The sequence below is a fragment of the Hyperolius riggenbachi genome, chromosome 1, assembly GCF_040937935.1.
Source record: "Hyperolius riggenbachi isolate aHypRig1 chromosome 1, aHypRig1.pri, whole genome shotgun sequence".
Lineage (NCBI taxonomy): Eukaryota > Metazoa > Chordata > Amphibia > Anura > Hyperoliidae > Hyperolius > Hyperolius riggenbachi.
Window position 1 is genome coordinate 234,639,369 of NC_090646.1, and position 18,799 is coordinate 234,658,167.

Here is an 18,799-nt window from a genome sequence, read left to right on the forward strand (position 1 = left end):
TATATATATATATATACATATATATATATATATATATATATATATATATATATATATACACACAAATGTGTTCACATACATATATATATGTATATATATATATATATATATATATATATATATGTATATATATATATGTATATATATATATATTTTATATATATATATATTTTATATATATATATATATATATATATATATATATATATATATATATATATATACATATATATATATACATATATATATATATATATATATATATATATATATATATATATACATGTACATATAAATACATATGTAGATAGGCATAAACATCACTAAATTAATTTTCTAGCTATCATAACAATTTTATAAAAATTAATGACTACCTGCAATGTAATTTAGAAAACAAGCAACACCAAAAGCATTGAGTTAAAACCAATTCCGGAATAAATAGCAGAACACAGCTACATTGCTTGTGTCTGCGCAATCAATCCGCCTGCTCTACGGACTTCACTAAGCAAATTATGGTAGCCATAGAAACGGACAACATTAGGTGTCCGTTTCAGTGCCAGCGTCGTAACAGAGGTCCTTGCGGGGCAGCGTCATCACTGATGCTGCGTTCCACTACAGTCCACCTCACTCGGCAGTTGCGTCCCAGCAAAGAGGGAGGGTGCGTCCTTCGCCGCGCAGCACATAAGTTGCTGCTTTTTACGACACATTGGGGGATCAGTGTAACTGCACGATTGTGCAGTTGAAATATGGCCCAAACCTTCAAGCGCTGCAAGGAGGGGGAAACTAAAACGGCAGTTACATCAAGATCAAAAGATGCCTCCTGCAACTACATGGATTTGCCTGAGCGGCGTCAGAAAGGTACATTTGCCGACGTGGCTATACAAGTGCACTATGCTGATGTCAATGAAAAAAAAAAATAATAAACCTCACTAGATGTAAACTACTATGTTGTACATACACCTATGCATATGCCACTGCTTAAAAAACTCAATTTTTCACCATAGTGCCCCTTTAACACAGAGCCGGGTAAAAAAAAAATAAAAGAAATGGGCAAAAGTGATATTACTTTTGGTGTCACAGAGAAACAGATGGAAGCCAACAGAAATATTCTTTTCTTCTATTTGTAAGGGCACCATTTTTAACAGATGATTAATATAAAAAACAGTAACAAAATTATCAAAGCAAAGACAAAGAAAAAAATACAAGACAGAATATATATATATACACACACACACACACTATCTATAGTATATTTATTGCCATTTTTACCAAACAACCGTGTTTACTATATTTAAATCAGAATCACTATGCAAATTGCCCACATTACCCTAATCAAAAGTTGATATACCTTGGTGATTTGGCCTGATAACATGCACACAGCTTGACATAAACTGGGTTTAGGTTTTAATGGCTATTAAAAGTAACCATCTTCACTTGTGATTTGTTACTTTGTAATTAGTGGAGGTGTATAAAAGGTCAATGAGTTTCTGGACTCCTGACAGACCCTTCCATCTTTAATCCAGTGCCGCACTGATATTTTTTGGGATTCTAAGTCATGGGAAAAGCAAAAGAAATGTCAAATTATCTGCGGGAAACAATAGTTGGACTCTATAAAACAGGAAAAGGATATAAGAAAATAAAAAGGGATTAAGAAAAGGAATTCCAAGAATGTCAATCAGCAGTATTTAAACGCTAATTGGAAAATTATGGGTTCTGTTGAAACCAAAACAACGGTCATGTAGATCAACTAAAATTTCATCCACAACTGCCAGAAAAAACTCCTTTACTTTTGTTGAGTCAATCTGGAATTGGAAAAGAGCAACAATAGGATAAATGCATCTTGCCTACCCCTGCAAAGTACTCCCAATACTGAAAGCCATGTGGCTTGGTATTAATTAAGGTCAGAGCCTCACAACCACTGGCCCTGCCTTTCCAGTAACCTAACCTACATAGTTGGGTAATGATTAAAAAGACCTTTGGGCCTACACAATTTTTAATAAAAATAACAAAACAATGTATATTTATTTGGGCTTGCAAGGCGTTTCTTAAACATTTTTCCTTTTTGTATGTGACAATTGCACCGCAGCCTCTGCCTGGGAATCACTTTATGAATTCATAATGATGTTCCATCATTCAGCACCTTTTCTTTAAAACCACTATATGGATTTTTTTTTCTGAATGCAAGACATAATTGCCACATAACACATCCTTTCTAACTCAGGTCCAGAAAGTTATAGAATGGTACAACTATGCAGAGTGAGATTTCATCAGCTGCATGCTTATCCCAGGTCTGTGGCTGACTATGCAGCCCATCTCAGCATGACAGACAAATTGCATTTGCAAAATGGGTTGAGTAGTGATAGGTTCCCCAAAAAAGAGATTCCATCATCACCAAATATTACAGTTTAGTGTATTCTTGCAGTTACAACATTTCATCTTATTTAACAGTATGCTTCAAATGAAAACAAACATTTTTCCACTTTAACCCCTTCGGGACTGGCTGCCTAACCCCCCAAGGACCAGGCATTTTACATGCAGGGGGCACGTTTGGGGGTGTCAGGCAGCCAGATCCCTGCTGGGGTTTGCTGGGCCGTGTCCCCCCCTGCCTCCAAATGTCCCCCCTTTTGCCAGATGCCTTTACTCACCTCCCAGGCGGTACTTAGCGTCAATACAGCGGGGATGCCAGCCAGAGCAGAGGGGAGCGCCGATCGTCGGGGGAACAGCAGAAAAGTGAATGGACCCTCTTCTTTCCCCCCCTACTGCCGCAGCTCTGTAAGTGATCACTATGAACTGCCGGCGATCATAGTGATCACGTGATCAGAAGCCATACGCGATGGCTTCTGATCACTGAAGGGAGATGTCACCTGTCATATGACAGCTTAATCTATCCTCTCCGATGCGCACGATCGCATCGGGACGGTTCGTTATCGTGGACATTGAATCTATGTCCAGTCAGGGCGGCAGCATCACCTGCTGGACATAGATTCAAACTACGCCGGTCCCCAAAAGGTTAAAAATGGCATGTTTACTGCAGTAAAAAAAAAAAAAATACTACACAGCTCAAGTACGTTAAAATATTGAATTTGTTAGTATACAGCACAGAAAAAAAATCTCATTAGCTTGTGTGTACGCCTACGAAAGTGCAATGCTAGGACATTTTCTTCCCCTTTTTACACAGATCTAACTAGATCATTACTGTTCATCATCTGCAGAAAATATGTAACAAAAAATATTTTCTTATTTCTCCTCTCCAATGAATATCTGCACAATATAGCGGAAAAACACAATTCTGTGTTGATTAGGTGAATTATCATCCAACTAATTAAAATCTCTTCATGATTATATGTGGAAACCATCTTCTGAGAAGCTTCTTCATTACATTGACAGAGCTTTTAATTGTTACATCTACAGAGACTGTACATTAAGTTATATGTCAATGTTGTAATAATTACAAATTGGATTTTGATTCTCGGACTTAAACATCTGAGAGACATCTTTCAATAACAGATGCTCTTTAAAAACCCTTGGAACAGTGGTGTGGCATTGGGGGATGCAGAGGTAGAAACTGCATCGGACCCCTGGACCAGAGGGGTCTACCAGGAGCCTTCCTTCAACAACTATGTTAGCTCTGTATTGTTGCTATGCTGGTAATGATCATCTTTATATGTCCATCGCACAGTGGTTATTCCTATGTATGGAGTAGCACTCTCTGGTAAACCATCCAGTAAGGAATGGTAGGTGTGCTGGAGAAAGATCCCGGACACCACAGGATCCAATAGTATCCAATCGTAATAATCCGCACCACCTTCAAGTATGTATCTTCATTTATTGGTAGAAAAAGACAAACAAATTAAAAAGAACTGCATGGCAACCATGTTGATTTCCTTTTAAACTATGCACATTGCCTGGTTTCCTGGTGATCCTTTGCCTCTAATATTTTGAGCCATAGAACCTGAACAAGCATACAGATCAGATGTCTATTGTCTATGACAAATCTGACAAGATTAGCTGCATGCTTGTTTCAGGTGTGTAATTTAGACGCTACTGACCAGAAAGATAAGCAGGACTCCCAGGCAAATGGTATTGTTTAACCTTTTCAGGACCGCGTGCATTAGATTCTACGCCGCACTTGTGGCGGTTCTAGCCTGATGCGGTGTAGGATCTACGCCGGCCCGCAGTTTCCGCTCCCGACGCGATCATGCGCACCCGGAGGGGGAGATTAAGCTATCATATGACAGCCGACATCTCCCCCGAGTGATCAGCAGCCATCGCGTATGGCTGCTGATCACGTGATCACTACGATCACCCTCCGATCGTAGTGATCAGTTTGACAGCTGCGGCGGCAGGGGGGAAAAGAAGAGGATCCACTCACCTCCCTGCCGTTCCCGCGACGATCGGTGCCCCCTCCGCTCTGGCCGGCATCTTCGCTCCGTCTGACGTCAGCCCCGGGTCCCGGCTTGATGACGTCATCAAGCCGCGACCCGGAACTGATCGTCAGACAGAACGGAGATGCCGGCCAGAGAAGAGGGTCCCGTGCGGCTCATCGCTGGAGCCTGGAAGGTGAGTGAAGGCTGCTGGCAGAAGGGGGGAGGGGCACAGGCCACCATGGGGGGGGACACAAATCCATCCAGCCACAGACGGGATCCGGCCGCCTGACCCCCCCAAACGTTCGCACCCCCTCCCGCGCAAAATGCTTGGTCCCTAAGGGGGGGTAGGCGGCCGGTCCCGAAAAGGTTAAAAGGAAATTATTATAATTATTATTATTATTGATTTATATAGCACCAACATATTCCGTGAATTGTGAAGCTGTGCAAAATAAGGAAAACAAACCAGGGGTGCATATTAATACAGACAATGGTATACATCAAATTAGTGGTACAAAATACGGAACTGATATTTACAATGACAAATGTAACATAATTAATAAAATGTATAACTGAGTGCCAGTTACAAAATAAATAACAGATTCCAAGACACAAAAGGGTGAGAGAACCCTGCCCTTGCAAGCTCGCAATCTAAAGGAATGGGGGGGGGGCAAGAGTTGGCGGAGTGTGCAGTATTCATACAGGCAGTGTGTTTTTAGGGTATCTAGTAAGGAGTACAACTTGGCCAGAGTATGAAGGGGGAATGGATTAAGTTACAGTGTATGCTTGTCAGAAAAAGGGAGTTTTGAGGGAGCGTTTAAAGATTTCACAGTTTGAAGAGTGACCGATGTGCTGTGGAAGGGAATTCCAGAGGAAGGGTGGAGAACATGAGAAGTCTTATATATGTGACTGCAAGGAGGTGATTCTAGAGGAGGATAAAAGAAGGGCATAGGAGGAAGGAAATAAATATGGCAGCCTTCATAGGTCTCACACCCTGGGTGTCTTTTAAAAAACTGTTCACCTTACATCAAGGCCACCATCAGAAATGTTTGGGCACCATTATGTGCAGACCTACTACCCACTCCCCTCTACACCCACATCCCAATCTGCTGAATAAACATCTTTGACCAAATAAAATAGACAGTGTCCTCAGTAGAAGAAACATAATTAGATCCATATGCGCCTAGCTGTGCATATGGGGAAGCAAAGGTGTAAGGCCCTAGGAGAGGGAGGCAAGAAGTAAGGACCCCTCTGGCGTACCTTGTGCTGCCAACTTGGCCGGATCCCAAAATCTCTTCAGGTCCTATATGGAAGTACCAGTTGTAAAGCCCTGATGGTGGCCCTGCCTCACATGCTTCAACCTCTCTGACACGGCAGCCTTTGCTTGGGAAGTTTTAATTCACTGTGTCACTTGTTATATACAGTGCTTGAGGGGCCCAATGTAAAACGTACACTGGGGCCCATAGCTTCTTAGCTACATCAATGCCTTACATTGTACATATTTTGGTCAGAAAGCCTTTGTGAGGGCAGAGAGGAAGCCTGTGCTTTAACCCCCTTGGCGTTATGATTCTTTCCAGATATTAGGGTCTAAAAAGCAGTGCAATTTTTTTGCATGCTTTTAGATCCTAAAACCTGTAAAAAATCATGCTGCTAGGGAGTTCTGCAGCGGCCCAGCACTCACTCACCTCCCTGTAATGCAGCTCTGCCGTTTTCCCTCCATCCCCGGGTGGCGCTGTTACTCTATAGTGAGATTACCGACTGTCGTCATAACAACAGATGGCGATCTCACCAGGGGGAAGCAGAGCCTCGGAGGAGAGGAAGAAGAATGGCGGCTGACGTATCGATCCCCAAGGAGGTGAGTTAAAATGTCCGCTGCACGCATTGCTCTGCATAGATCTCCCGGAAACTACCATAAGTTCAGCTCGGGGTTACTGCTCCTGGCAAGTTTTTTCTACCCCGAGCTGCACTCGTGATTACCGCTAAGGAGGTTAAGCAACTGTTGCCCTTTACTTTTCCAATTCCGTCTGTGATGATTTGCTCAGCTGCCTGTGCAGGCAGGCAGCTTTTTGACCATTGTGTAGGTTTGCATGCTGCAGGACTCTGGAAAGAAGAGCTTCTGTCAGTTTTGCAGCTTGTGCTTGCTGAGGAATTTGCATACGTTGTCATGCAAATTGCCTGGCCACATTCATTGGAGGCGTGTACTATAAGTACTATGTGTGTCCCACAATGCTCGGCTGTTCATAAGGATTTCGTCCTATGTAACACTCCTGGTGGGGTGTCAGCCTTACTCTCTGTTTGAAGATCAGCTTAGAGTAATTCCTGAATCTGCGCTAGGCAGGTTTTCCCTAGTGCAGTTAGGATTGTTTATGTGTTTGTTTGTTCTTGTTGCCATTGTCCAGTCCCAAGGGTGGTCGACAGGAAATGGTTCTGATCTCTGTTCTTGGAGTATAGCTGGTGCAGCGGTTGCTACCAGCTATCTCTTCTGATCTGTCTCTTTGGATGGCGCTAGACACTTTTTGCTAGCGCTGTGGATCCTTCTGTTCTGTCTCCTGGGATCGCGCTAGCCACTTTTCGCTAGCGCTGTTAATCCTTCTGTTCTGTCTCCTGGGATCGCGCTAGCCACTTTCCGCTAGTGCTGTGGATCCTTCTGTTCTGCTACTCTGTACCTGGATCGCGCTAGCCATTTTTCGCTAGTGCGGTGGATCCTATCTCGCGCTTGTCCCTGTTTTCGTGTGTCTGTCTTGTCTGCTACGCTTGCTGGAGGCTCGGTGAGGTAACCGTTAAGCAAGCGCTCGCGTCCTCTGTTTCATGTTTGTCTGTTAATGGTTAGTTAGGCGTGCTTGTCTCTATTGTGCTTATCACGTGGAGACCGCGCATAACCGCGTGCACTGTTGCGAATGAGTGCGGTGTTTGCGGTTAGCTAGCGTTTGTTATTTTCCGTATCTCCTCATTGTATTATTTGCTGTGCCTTTGCTAACCTCGTATTCTGTTCTGATCTGCCTTGTGTCACGTCTGGCGATCGCACCTCTCGCGATCGCGTTCCTGTTTCATATCTGCTGTTGTGTGTGCACTGTCGCGGGGTGGCGACTAGGTTGGCGCACACACATACAACCTGTCCCTTTGCTCGTTCTCATTCGCAATCGCCTCTCTTGCGATTGCATTCTGCGCTTCGTACAAATTCCTGTCTGGCATTTGTGGAGGTACAGAGGATTGGTTCCTCTGCACTCCCCAGCGCCATCTGCCGACAGGAATTTTACCTCTACGGGTGCGTAGCACCTTTTGCTGGGTGCCTGCAAATATACGCTTGTGGAGGATTTCCGCCGTATCAGCACACGCGTTGTGCGCTGATCACGGAGAAAGTTCCACAATCGTTACACCGTCCTTCTGTGATCGGGGTATGAGAATCAGCTGTTCCCAACACCAATCATCATGCCTGTGACTTTCAAGAGCTTGCAGCAACGAGTGCAAGCTCTCAGTAAAAAAAAAAAAAAACAAGTTTTCTGTGTTTCTATTAATAGAACACGGTTACAGTAACGCCATCTTGTGGCTAAAAAGTTAAAATACACCCAATTACACCATTATACAACTTTACATCGAAAAATGATTATTATTTTTTGTATTATTATTATTTTTTAACCTTTTTTAAAATCACATAAATAGTTACCTTAGGGACTTTTTTAATATGTATGTCATGAGGGTATATTACTGGTAATTTTGCAAATAAAGTCCTGTAATAAATGATACAGTATTAAAAATCCCTAAACGGAAAAAATACACATTGATTTCCAGATAAAATATTATTGCCATACATTGTACTAGGAACACAATTTAAACGTTGTAATAACCGAGACAATCGGGCAAATAAAATGTGTGGCTTTTATGTATCGAAGCACATTTTATTTTAAAAATATAATGGCTGAATACTGAGAAATAATGATTTTTTTCCCCTTTTTTTCTTATTATTCTATTTACAATGCATATAAAATAAAATAATTCTTAGCAAAAAGTACCACCCAAAGAAAGCCTAATTTGTGGCGAACAAAGAAAATATAGATCATTTCAGTGTGATAAGTAACAATAAAGTTATCGCTGAATGAATGGGAGGAGCGCTGAAATGTGAAAATTGTTTTGGTTTTTAAGGGAAAAAAACTGTGATCCTGAAGTGGTTAATGTCCTGATGAACTATTTCTTACTGTTGTGATAGTGATCAAATTTGAAGTGAACTTTAAAAATACTCACATTCCAGACATAATTGTAGTTTTGCTGTCAGGGACAGGCATCATGAGAGTGAAACAAGACAGAGGTGTCTATACTGTGCTTGCTGCATAATTTGCATGAAAAGAAATGCATAGAACTTCTGATGAAAATCAAGTACAAACCAACAATTTGTCTATTTGAACCAGAATAGACAAGAGTCTATAATCTATGTTGCCACTTCCTTGAAATAAATAGATTTGTCGGACTTTCAACATATATTTTCATGACGGGCAGCACAGTGGCATAGTGGTTAGCACTCTTGCCTTGCAGCACTAGGTCTCTGGTTCAAATCTAAGCCAGGTCAACATCTGCAAGGAGTTTGTATGTTCTCCCCGTGTCTGTGTGGGTTTCCTCCGGGTACTCCAGTTTCCTCCCACACCCCAAAAACATACAGATAAGTTAATTAACTTTCCCCTAAATTGGCCCTAGACTACAATACATACACTACACGATATATACATAAACATATCACTATGGTAGGGATTAGATTGTGAGCTCCTCTGAGGGACAGTTATTGACAAGACAATATACTCTGTATAGCGCTGCGGAAGATGTCGGCACTATATAAATACTAAATATAATAATAATAATAATAATGAACATTACACTGAAATGTCTATAAATTGCAGTCCAGCTTCTATGTATGTTGAAGTCTTTTCTGGTCTCAAATAATCCTCTGACATCAGGTCAGATTTCATGTCATTATTTAATGTAACATGAATTTGTCAGAGGTGACAATGTTGTCTTACATTACAACAAAGCCTTAGAATTTCATAACATCACAAAGGAATACAATAGCGTTGTTCTCTCTTTGAATCAAATCCTTTATAACCCCAGGGAAACCACATAAGGATGCTGATGGAGGAGAGCTAGCAAAGGTGATCTGACTCACAGCCAAAGGACCTATGTCTCTACTTATGTTGGTTGTAAATGTTATTCCAGCAGTGAGGGTTATCCAAAGCAAGCCTTAAAAATAATAATAATAAAAAGTGGCTGGTTGCAGTTACAACAGCATATATCATCTGCTGGAAAATTAGAATATTAAATCACTTCGAAAAGATATTCATACAAACAAGAAGACCACAAACCCTTCTGTAGAGAATTATTGGTACATTTCATTCTCATATACTTACCAAGAAATCTAAACTTATAAATGCACATAAACTCTAAGTTACAATCTACAAGGAAAAATATTCATACCATAAAATTAAAATAAGCCAGTTATATGGTTTCAATGTTCACTATCCAAGCATATACAATTTTCACCAGGTACCCTTTAATATTGCCTTTAAGGGATTTTGTTGCTATATATTTATAATGCTGGTTTCTATAGTAACCCACTGTCTGCTGCCCACTGAGGTCTATTCCCCTAGAGAGGGAAGCAGAGCATAGCAAACAGGTCCTTTCACATTTGGAAAAGAGGGAAAACTGAATTTATATTAATATGTAGCTGATAAGTGCTGTGCTGCTGGTGAGGTTTTATCATACAGAAAGGAACAAATCTGATTTATTCTTTTAAGTCATCAGCAAATCTTGTACCACAGGTCATAATCTTTCTTAAAGTGTAACTGGCGGGCATAAAATAAAAAATCAATTCTTTATTTTTACCTGGTAAACCAGTAATACGGATGCTAACCAGGCAATCCAAAAGTTAAAATCTCTATTACATTTCTTGTTTATAAATGATCATTCCCCAGTTTACCTGACTCTTATTTGGTACGTTGCCGCTAGTGTTGGGCGAACATCTAGATGTTCGGGTTCGGGCCGAACAGGCCGAACATGGCCGCGATGTTCGGGTGTTCGAGCCGAACTCCGAACATAATGGAAGTCAATGGGGACCCGAACTTTCATGCTTTGTAAAGCCTCCTTCCATGCTACATACCCCAAATTTACAGGGTATGTGCACCTTGGGAGTGGGTACAAGAGGGAAAAAAAATTAGCAAAAAGAGCTTATAGTTTTTGAGAAAATCGATTTTAAAGTTTCAAAGGGAAAACTGTCTTTTAAATGCGGGAAATGTCTGTTTTCTTTGCACAGGTAACATGCTTTTTGTCGGCATGCAGTCATAAATGTAATACAGATGAGAGGTTCCAGGAAAAGGGACCGGTAACGCTAACCCAGCAGCAGCACACGTGATGGAACAGGAGGAGGCGCAGGAGGAGAAGGCCACGCTTTGAGACACAACAACCCAGGCCTTGCATGCGGACAAGAAGCGTGCGGATAGCAATTTGCTTTTTGTCGGCATGCAGTCATAAATGTAATACAGATGAGAGGTTCCAGGAAAAGGGACCGGTAACGCTAACCCAGCAGCAGCACACGTGATGGAACAGGAGGAGGGCGGTGGCAGTAAACACAATGCTATATAGTGTGGGTGAGCGGTGTACTACTGTTCTCAGCAGCGACACAGAGCACAATGCTATACAGTGGTGGGTGAGCGGTGTACTACTATTCCCAGCAGCAACACAGAGCACAATGCTATACAGTGGTGGGTGAGCGGTGTACTACTGTTCCCAGCAGCGACACCGAGCACAATGCTATACAGTGGTGGGTGAGCGGTGTACTACTGTTCCCAGCAGCGACACAATGACTGGGGGGACCCTGGCTAGCCTGGCTGGAGAGAGAACTACCCTGCCTGCCTACCCAAAGCTAAACCCACAGACAAATGGCGGAGAAATTACGTGGATCGGGTATTTATTTACCCGAACCACGTGACCCGTTCGGCCAATCAGAGCGCGTTCGGGTCTGAACCACGTGACCCGTTCGGCCAATCACAGCGCTAGCCGAACGTTCGGGGAACGTTCGGCCATGCGCTCTTAGTTCGGCCATATGGCCGAACGGTTTGGCCGAACACCATCAGGTGTTCGGCCGAACTCGAACATCACCCAAACAGGGTGATGTTCTGCAGAACCCGAACAGTGGCGAACACTGTTCGCCCAACAAGTTGCAGGGCATGCTGGGTTGTCTTTTTTTGCTTCTTTATTTCCCCTCAGACTGTACAACTAATGTACAGAAGCAAAAAAAAGACAACCCAGCATGTACTGCAACTTCCTTTGTGCGGCAACGTACCAAATAAGAGTCAGGTAAACTGGGGAATGATCATTTATAAACCATAAAAGTAATAGAGATTTTAACTTTTGGATTGCCAGGTTAACATCCATATTACTTGTTTACCAGATAAAAATAAAGAATTGATTTTTGATTTTATCCCCGACAGTTACACTTTAAAAGATCCTTCCAGGCAAAACAAAAAACAAAAATCCACTTACCTGGGGCTTCCTCCAGCCCCTGGCAGCCATCCTGTGCCCTCACCGCAGCTCCGGTGGCTTCTGGCCTCCTCCACTGCAGACACCGACCTTGCCAGGTTGGCTTTCTGGGTCGGCTTCTTGTGTGCTCCACCGCACAGGTCACGTCTACTGCGCCTGCGCAGCACAGTCCTGATGACATCAGCGGTACCACGGGACCCTCACGGTGGAGTGCACAAGAAGCCGATCAGGAAAGCCGACCTAGCGAAGTTGGCATCTGCAGCGGAGAAGACCGGGAGCCACCGGAGCTGCGGCAAGGGCACAGGACGGCTGTCAGGCGCTGGAGGAAGCCCCAGGTAAATGTATTTTTGTTTTTTTGGTTTTTGCCTTGAAGTATTTAAGGATACATATTCTTAAATGGAAATACCTCAGCTACCACAGATTTTTACTAAAGCTAATTGAAGAAAATGATCTGTTCCCTAAAGCAATCCTTACTTTACTTTTACATTGCTTAACATTGATGCTTGAAATGTTCTAATCCCTATTGCATTTTCAACATTTCTTCATTAAAAAAGGACCACTATCGCAAAAACAAAAATGAAAAATGTAAAAAATGGGTAAACACCAGTGGCATACCTAGGGAATTGGACACCTGGTGCTGATTATTTACAGAAACTCCCCCCCCCCCCCCCCAACAAAAAAAGCAAAAAACAAACGATTTTTTGATGGGAGGGTTGATGGGTTGGGCGTGACACTGCAAATTTTGGGGGAAAAGGAGTCATCAGGGTGTGGATGGAGCTAACCGTCATGAAACTCTGTACTCTATACAGTGGTCCAAAATATGTCAGTGCTATATAAATACACAATAATAATATGGTAGGACATTAGACTATGACTATGGTAAAATTAGATTGTGAGCTCCTCTAAGGACAGTCATAAAAGAGGGACATACAAAAGAGGGGGGTCCATAGGAGAAGGGGGGATGAATAGGTAGAGGCACAAGACAGAGAGCCTGGTGGGAGAGGAGAAATGTGTATGCAACACACTGGTCTCACACCTTCGGCAGGTCTGTAGCTCTAGACCCAGAAGCCGGCAGTGTTGCTCGGATATCTCATTATCCTATTCGAGTTTGGTCGAATTCGGATAGTAAACTATCCGAAGTCACTCGAAGTTCAATATTCGAGTTAATCGAATATCCGATTCGACCTCGGATATCCGACGTCACTATCCGATTCTGTATTCGAGTAAAATATTCGAGCTGGCCTTAAATAGCTTTTAAAACTTGTATTGGAGGTCAATGATGCATGAAACCACCTTTTTTATGAAGAAAAACATCAAGTGATTATGTGGTGATGTAGTAGTTATAAAAAGGTATCAAAAATAGTAAATTAACTTCATGAAAAGTGTTTGCATGAGAAGGTGTGTCCAAAATGGTTGTTGGAAGTCTTCATTTACGTCGTCTTCATCTTCTTCTTCTATATCTTCTTCTTCTTCTTCTATATCTTCTTCTTTTTCTTCTTCTTCTATATCTTCTTCTACTCGAATCTTCTTCATCTTCTACTTCTTGTATCTTCTTCAATTATCTTTTTCTTCTTCTATATCTTCTTCTTCTTCTTCTTCTATATCTTCTTCTTCTTCTTCTTCTTCTTCTTCTTCTTCTTCTTCTTCTTCTTCTTCTTCTTCTATATCTTCTTCTTCTTCTACATCTTCTTCTTCTATACCTTCTTCTTCTTCTATACCTTCTTCTTCTTCTATATCTTCTTCTCCTCCTCCTCCTCCTCCTCTTCTTCTTCTTCTTCTTCTTCTTCTTCTTCTTCATCATCTTTTTCTTCTTGTTATATATCTTCCTCTTCTTCTTATATATCTCCTTCTTTTTCTTCTTCTTCTTCTTCTTCTACTTCTTCTTCTTCTTCTATATCTTCTTCTTCTTCTTCTTCTTCTTCTTCTTCTTCTTCTTCTTCTTCTTCTTCTTCTTCTTCTTCTTCTTCTTCTTCTTCTTCTTCTTCTATATCTTCTTCTTCTTCTTCTATATCTTCTTCTTCTTCTATATCTTCTTCATCTTCGTCTTCTATTTCTATATCTTCTTCATCTTCTTCTTCTATATCTTCTTCTTCTTCGTCTTCTTCTTCTATATCTTCTTCATCTTCTTCTTCTATATCTTCTTCTTCTATATCTTCTTCTTCTTCTTCCTCTTCTTCTCTATCATTATATTATGTGTCTTAGTTTTCCTATCTTTAGTAATATTTTTTTTACTTCATTTGTGGAAATATGTTATTTTAATAACACCATAGTTATATATTTGTGTTGATGGCATAATAGGTAGGTAGTGGCACATTGCAAGCCACAGCGCCTTTTCCTGTGTACCCTGGCGGCGGTAAAACACAGACATCAGCAGGAGGAGGAAGTAGTTGCAGGCTTGCAGCTATTGTAGTGTGGTAATAGCTGCCGGTAGGAGAGTGGGTGGGCAGGTGGCAGCAGAAAATAGTTCTTCTTCTGTTCTCCCTGGCAGTGGTAGCAGCACACAGACATTAGAAGCTCAATGCAGCTACAGGAGGAGGAGTAGTGTGTGTCAGGCAATGTGATCTGTGATGTGACTGACATAATAGGCCCTAGTTCCTAGCGGTGGTTCCAGGGCCGTAAATAAACAGCATGAGGTTCCAGACAGCGGTCGTGAAGCCTATATTGTGTCCAATACACAATTGGGACAGCACAGTTTTCAACCCGGACACCTCTAAAATAATTACATTTTTTTTTTTCAAATTAATGCAGGCAGCTATTTTTGAGCGTAATAGCTGTTGGCGCATGGGCAGCAGCACCTTGTAATGTGTTCCCTGGCAGTGGAGACACAGACAGCAGGAGGAAATACAACAGCAGGCAGCATGAGGAGGATGAGTGTGTGTGGCAGACTGGCATTTGGCAGCAGGTAGCTGCCTAGCGGTGGTTCCAGGGCCATAAATAAACAGCATGAGGTTCCAGACAGCGGTCGTGAAGCCCACATTGGGTCCAATACACAATTGGGACAGCATAGTTTTCAACCTGGACACCTCTAAAATAATTTAATTTTTTTATTTTTTTCTAAAATAAATAATGCAGGGCAGGCAGCTATTTTTGAGCGTAATATTTGGTGGCGCATGGGCAGCAGCACCTTGTAATGTGTTCCCTGGCAGTGGAGACACAGACAGCAGGAAGAAATACAGCAGTAGCAGCAGCAGGTGTAATGTGTGTGTGCGCCACTTCATGTCCCCCTCTCGCCGACAACAGGGGCCAGGAATTCGCCTTCCACCCAAGCCTGGTTCATTTTGAGAAACGTCAGTCTGTCCACAGACTTGTGAGACAGACAAGATTGCTTCTCAGTGACGACTCCACCGGCTGCACTGAAGCAACGCTCTGACAGTACGCTGGAAGGGGGGTAGGAGAGCACTTCCAGGGCGTACTGCGCAAGCTTGCTCCAGATCGGCAGGTGCTTGACCCAATACTCCATGGGATCAACAGGGGCCACGCTGTCAAGCCCGCTGAAGGACCCCATGTAGTCAGCCACCATGCGGGTCAAGCGCTGCCTGTGACTGGAGAAGGATGCTGCTGCAGGAACCTCCTCTCTAGTCCTTGGCAGCTCTACACTCATGTAGAGCTCTTGGGTCAGAGACAGCAGGTCTGTGGTGCGCGTGCGCTTGCTGCTGGTGGATGCAGGCACCTGCAGCTGCCTCTGTGCTGGCTGGACAGTGGGAGTGGATGTCTGAGGGAAGGCTTCCTCCAAGCGCTCAACAAGGGACAGCTGCAAATCCCTCATTTGTTGCGCACGGTCTCCTCCTGCAGGCAGGAACTGGCTGAGCTTCCCCTTCAGACGTGGGTCCAGCATCATGCAGATCCAGATGTCCTCCCTCTGCTTCATCTGGATCACCCTTGGGTCCTTGCGCAGGCACCTCAGCATGTGCGCTGCCATTGGGAAGAGTCTGGCCACGTCTCTTGGCACATCATCGGCAGCCCCAGAGCCGACAGTGCTGTCCTCTTCCTCTGCCTCCTCCACCTCATCCTCTCTCCACCCCCGCACCACTCCAGCTGCGCTCTGCTGCTCCCCCTCATCAGCGGCAAGGTCAGGGACCTCCACCAACTCCAAGCCCTCCTCCTCAGAGGTGGCCTGTGAAGCTTCCTGCAGCTCCTGCTGGTCCAAGGCTGCCGCTCCCTCTTCCAGCAGTGCATACAGGGCCCTGTCCAGCACACACACCAAGGGTACCCACTCGCACACCATTGCATGGTCCCTGCTTACCATGTTGGTGGCCTGCAGGAAGGGTGCCAGGACTGAGCACACCTGCTGCATGTGCCCCCAGTCCTCCGTGGAGATGATGGACGGGAGGTTGGTGGCGGCACGCCCAGTTGCAGTGATGGAGGCAACTGTTGCTTGTGCAAATACTGGCTGACAGCCTGCCTCTGTTCAACCAGACGCTCCAACATTGCCAGGGTGGAGTCCCAGCGAGTTGGAACATCGATAATGAGCCGGTGCTGTGGTAGGTGCAGCTCCTTCTGCACCTCTTCCAGGCTCGCTACGGCTGCAGGCGAGAGCCGGAAATGACGCACAACCTTCCTTGCCGCCTCAAGGAGTCGGTCCATCCCCTGGTAGGTCCGCAGGAACTTTTGGAATACCAGGTTCAGGACGTGCGCCAGGCAGGGGATGTGGGTCAGGTCTCCCCTGCTGATTGCAGCAACCAGGTTTGCCCCATTGTCGGACACCACCTCTCTGACTCTGAGGCCTCTGGGGGTCAGCCAATTCCTCTCCTGCTCTCGGAGTTTGGCCAGGACATGGTTCGCCGTCAGTTTGGTCCTCCCCAGGCTGACCAATTCCAGCAGCGCTTGGCAGTGGCGGGGCTTCACGCTGCTGCTGAGGCGGGGGGTTTGGGCTGGTGTGCCGGAGGACGGAAGCGGATCAGAGGAACCTGCTGCAATTCCGCTGACACCTGCATGGTGGCACCACCCACTGAGTTGTTGGTGCTGCTGCTCCTCTGACAGTGACCGATGCTGCTCCCCCATCCTCACCCCCTTCCACCAAGCTGACCCAATGCGCGGTGAAGGACAGATAGCGGCCTGTCCCAAACCGGCTGCTCCACGAGTCCATGGTGACGTGGACCCGTTGACCCACCGCGTGCTCCAGCCCTCTCCTGACATTGGCCATCACAGAGCGGTGAAGTGCAGGGATGGCCGTGCGTGCGAAATAATGTCGGCTGGGGATTGACCAATTGGGGGATGCACACATCAGGAGCGCACGCATGTCGCTCCCCTCCTGCACAAGGGAATAAGGCAGGAGTTGGGAGCACATGGCCCATGCCAGCAAGCCGTTCAGCTGATGCACGCGACGGCTGCTGGGAGGCAGAACCCTGACCACCCCCTGGAAGGTGTCGCTGAGCAGGGTCTGGCGACGCCTTTTGCTGGCACGGGAATCACTGGAGGGAGCAGAGGAGGCCACTGAGGACTGGCTGCCAGAACAGGCCTCAGTGTCGGCGGCAGGAGTTGCAGAGGGAGGAGGAACAGTGCGTTGCTGACACACTCCTGCTGGTGCTGCTGGAGGAGGGCGGGTGGCTGCTGCCGACGGCTTCGCAGTGGTGGTGGGTCTGCCACTGCCAGCTTCCTTCAACTTCACAAACTCCTCATGCTCATGAAAGTGTTTCCCTGCAAGATGGTGCCAAACGCAGAGGGCTCCTTCCCTCTGCTGAGCTGCTTGCGGCACTGGTTGCAGGTGGCATACTTGCACTCCACATATGGCAGGGTGAAAAAATTCCATATTGGGGAGGTGAAGTTGCCCCTTCGGCTGGAAGGTGCTGCTGCCGCTGGTCTCCCTGTGGTGGTTGGGGGGGGGGGGGTTCTTGGTGCAGCTGGTGGTGGCACTGGCAGAACTCGTCTTCGGATTAGCACGCTGTGTGGCCTGCATACCACGCCCACTTGTGATCCTGCCCATGCCTGCGATGCTGATCCTTCTAGCAAGGCCCACAGACGCATCCTCCTCCTCAGAGCTGATGACATCCCCACTCCCAGGACCTGGCACCCAGTCTCTGTCCTTCACCCTGTCATCATCATCCTCCCCCTCCGAAAACATGTCCTGCTGGGATCCCACAAACTCCCCTTCTGCATGCATGGGCGGATGGACAGTCACCACTGTCTGACTGTCCAAAGCATCATCCCCCAAAGTGCCCATGAGCATTCCTTCCTCCTCCAATTCTGCCGCAACAGCATTCCATAACCCCACTGCACTTGGGGATAAGAAGGTGCTGAGTGACAGGGTGCTGGTGTCGCCTGCTGGGGCTGGAGAACTGCACTCCTCCTCCTCCTCCCCAGGCAGTGCTGGTCAGCTGCTGCTGCTCTTGCGAACAGGAGTGGTGGCGGGGGTGGAGGACTCGGTTCCAGAGCTAATGGTGGCCTGCTCATCCACCATCAGTTCCACCACAGAGTCTGCGTCCTTCTCCTCAATAGGATGGCTACGACCTGGCGGTGGGAGGAACATCTGCGCCACACGCTTCTGCTGCTGCTGTGTCTCTGCAGTGTGACTCCCAGCTGTTGGGCGGCCAAGGCATCCACGGCCAGTGGCTAATGGCGGAATAGCTACTGGTGCAGACGCAGAACTGCGCATGGTGGTGGTGGCGCGGCTGCCACGCCCACAACCTCCTCTCTTGGCGATGCCCTTGCTGCCCCTGCCCAAACCGCAGCTGCCAGTGCCAGACATTGTATATGTTTAATATTATACAAATGGAAAAAAAAACGTATGTATGTAAAGGCGGGTGGGACAAGTGGGGTACTTTAATGGGGTGGGACTGGTGGTGGTGGGTGTGTGAGGTGACGGACAGGTGTACTCTACAGCAGAGATCGGTGTAACGCTAACGAGAGAGTGCGCAGTGCGCACACAAAGTCGCTAGCTGACGCTGACTGACGGTGTCCCTATACACAGACTACAGTAC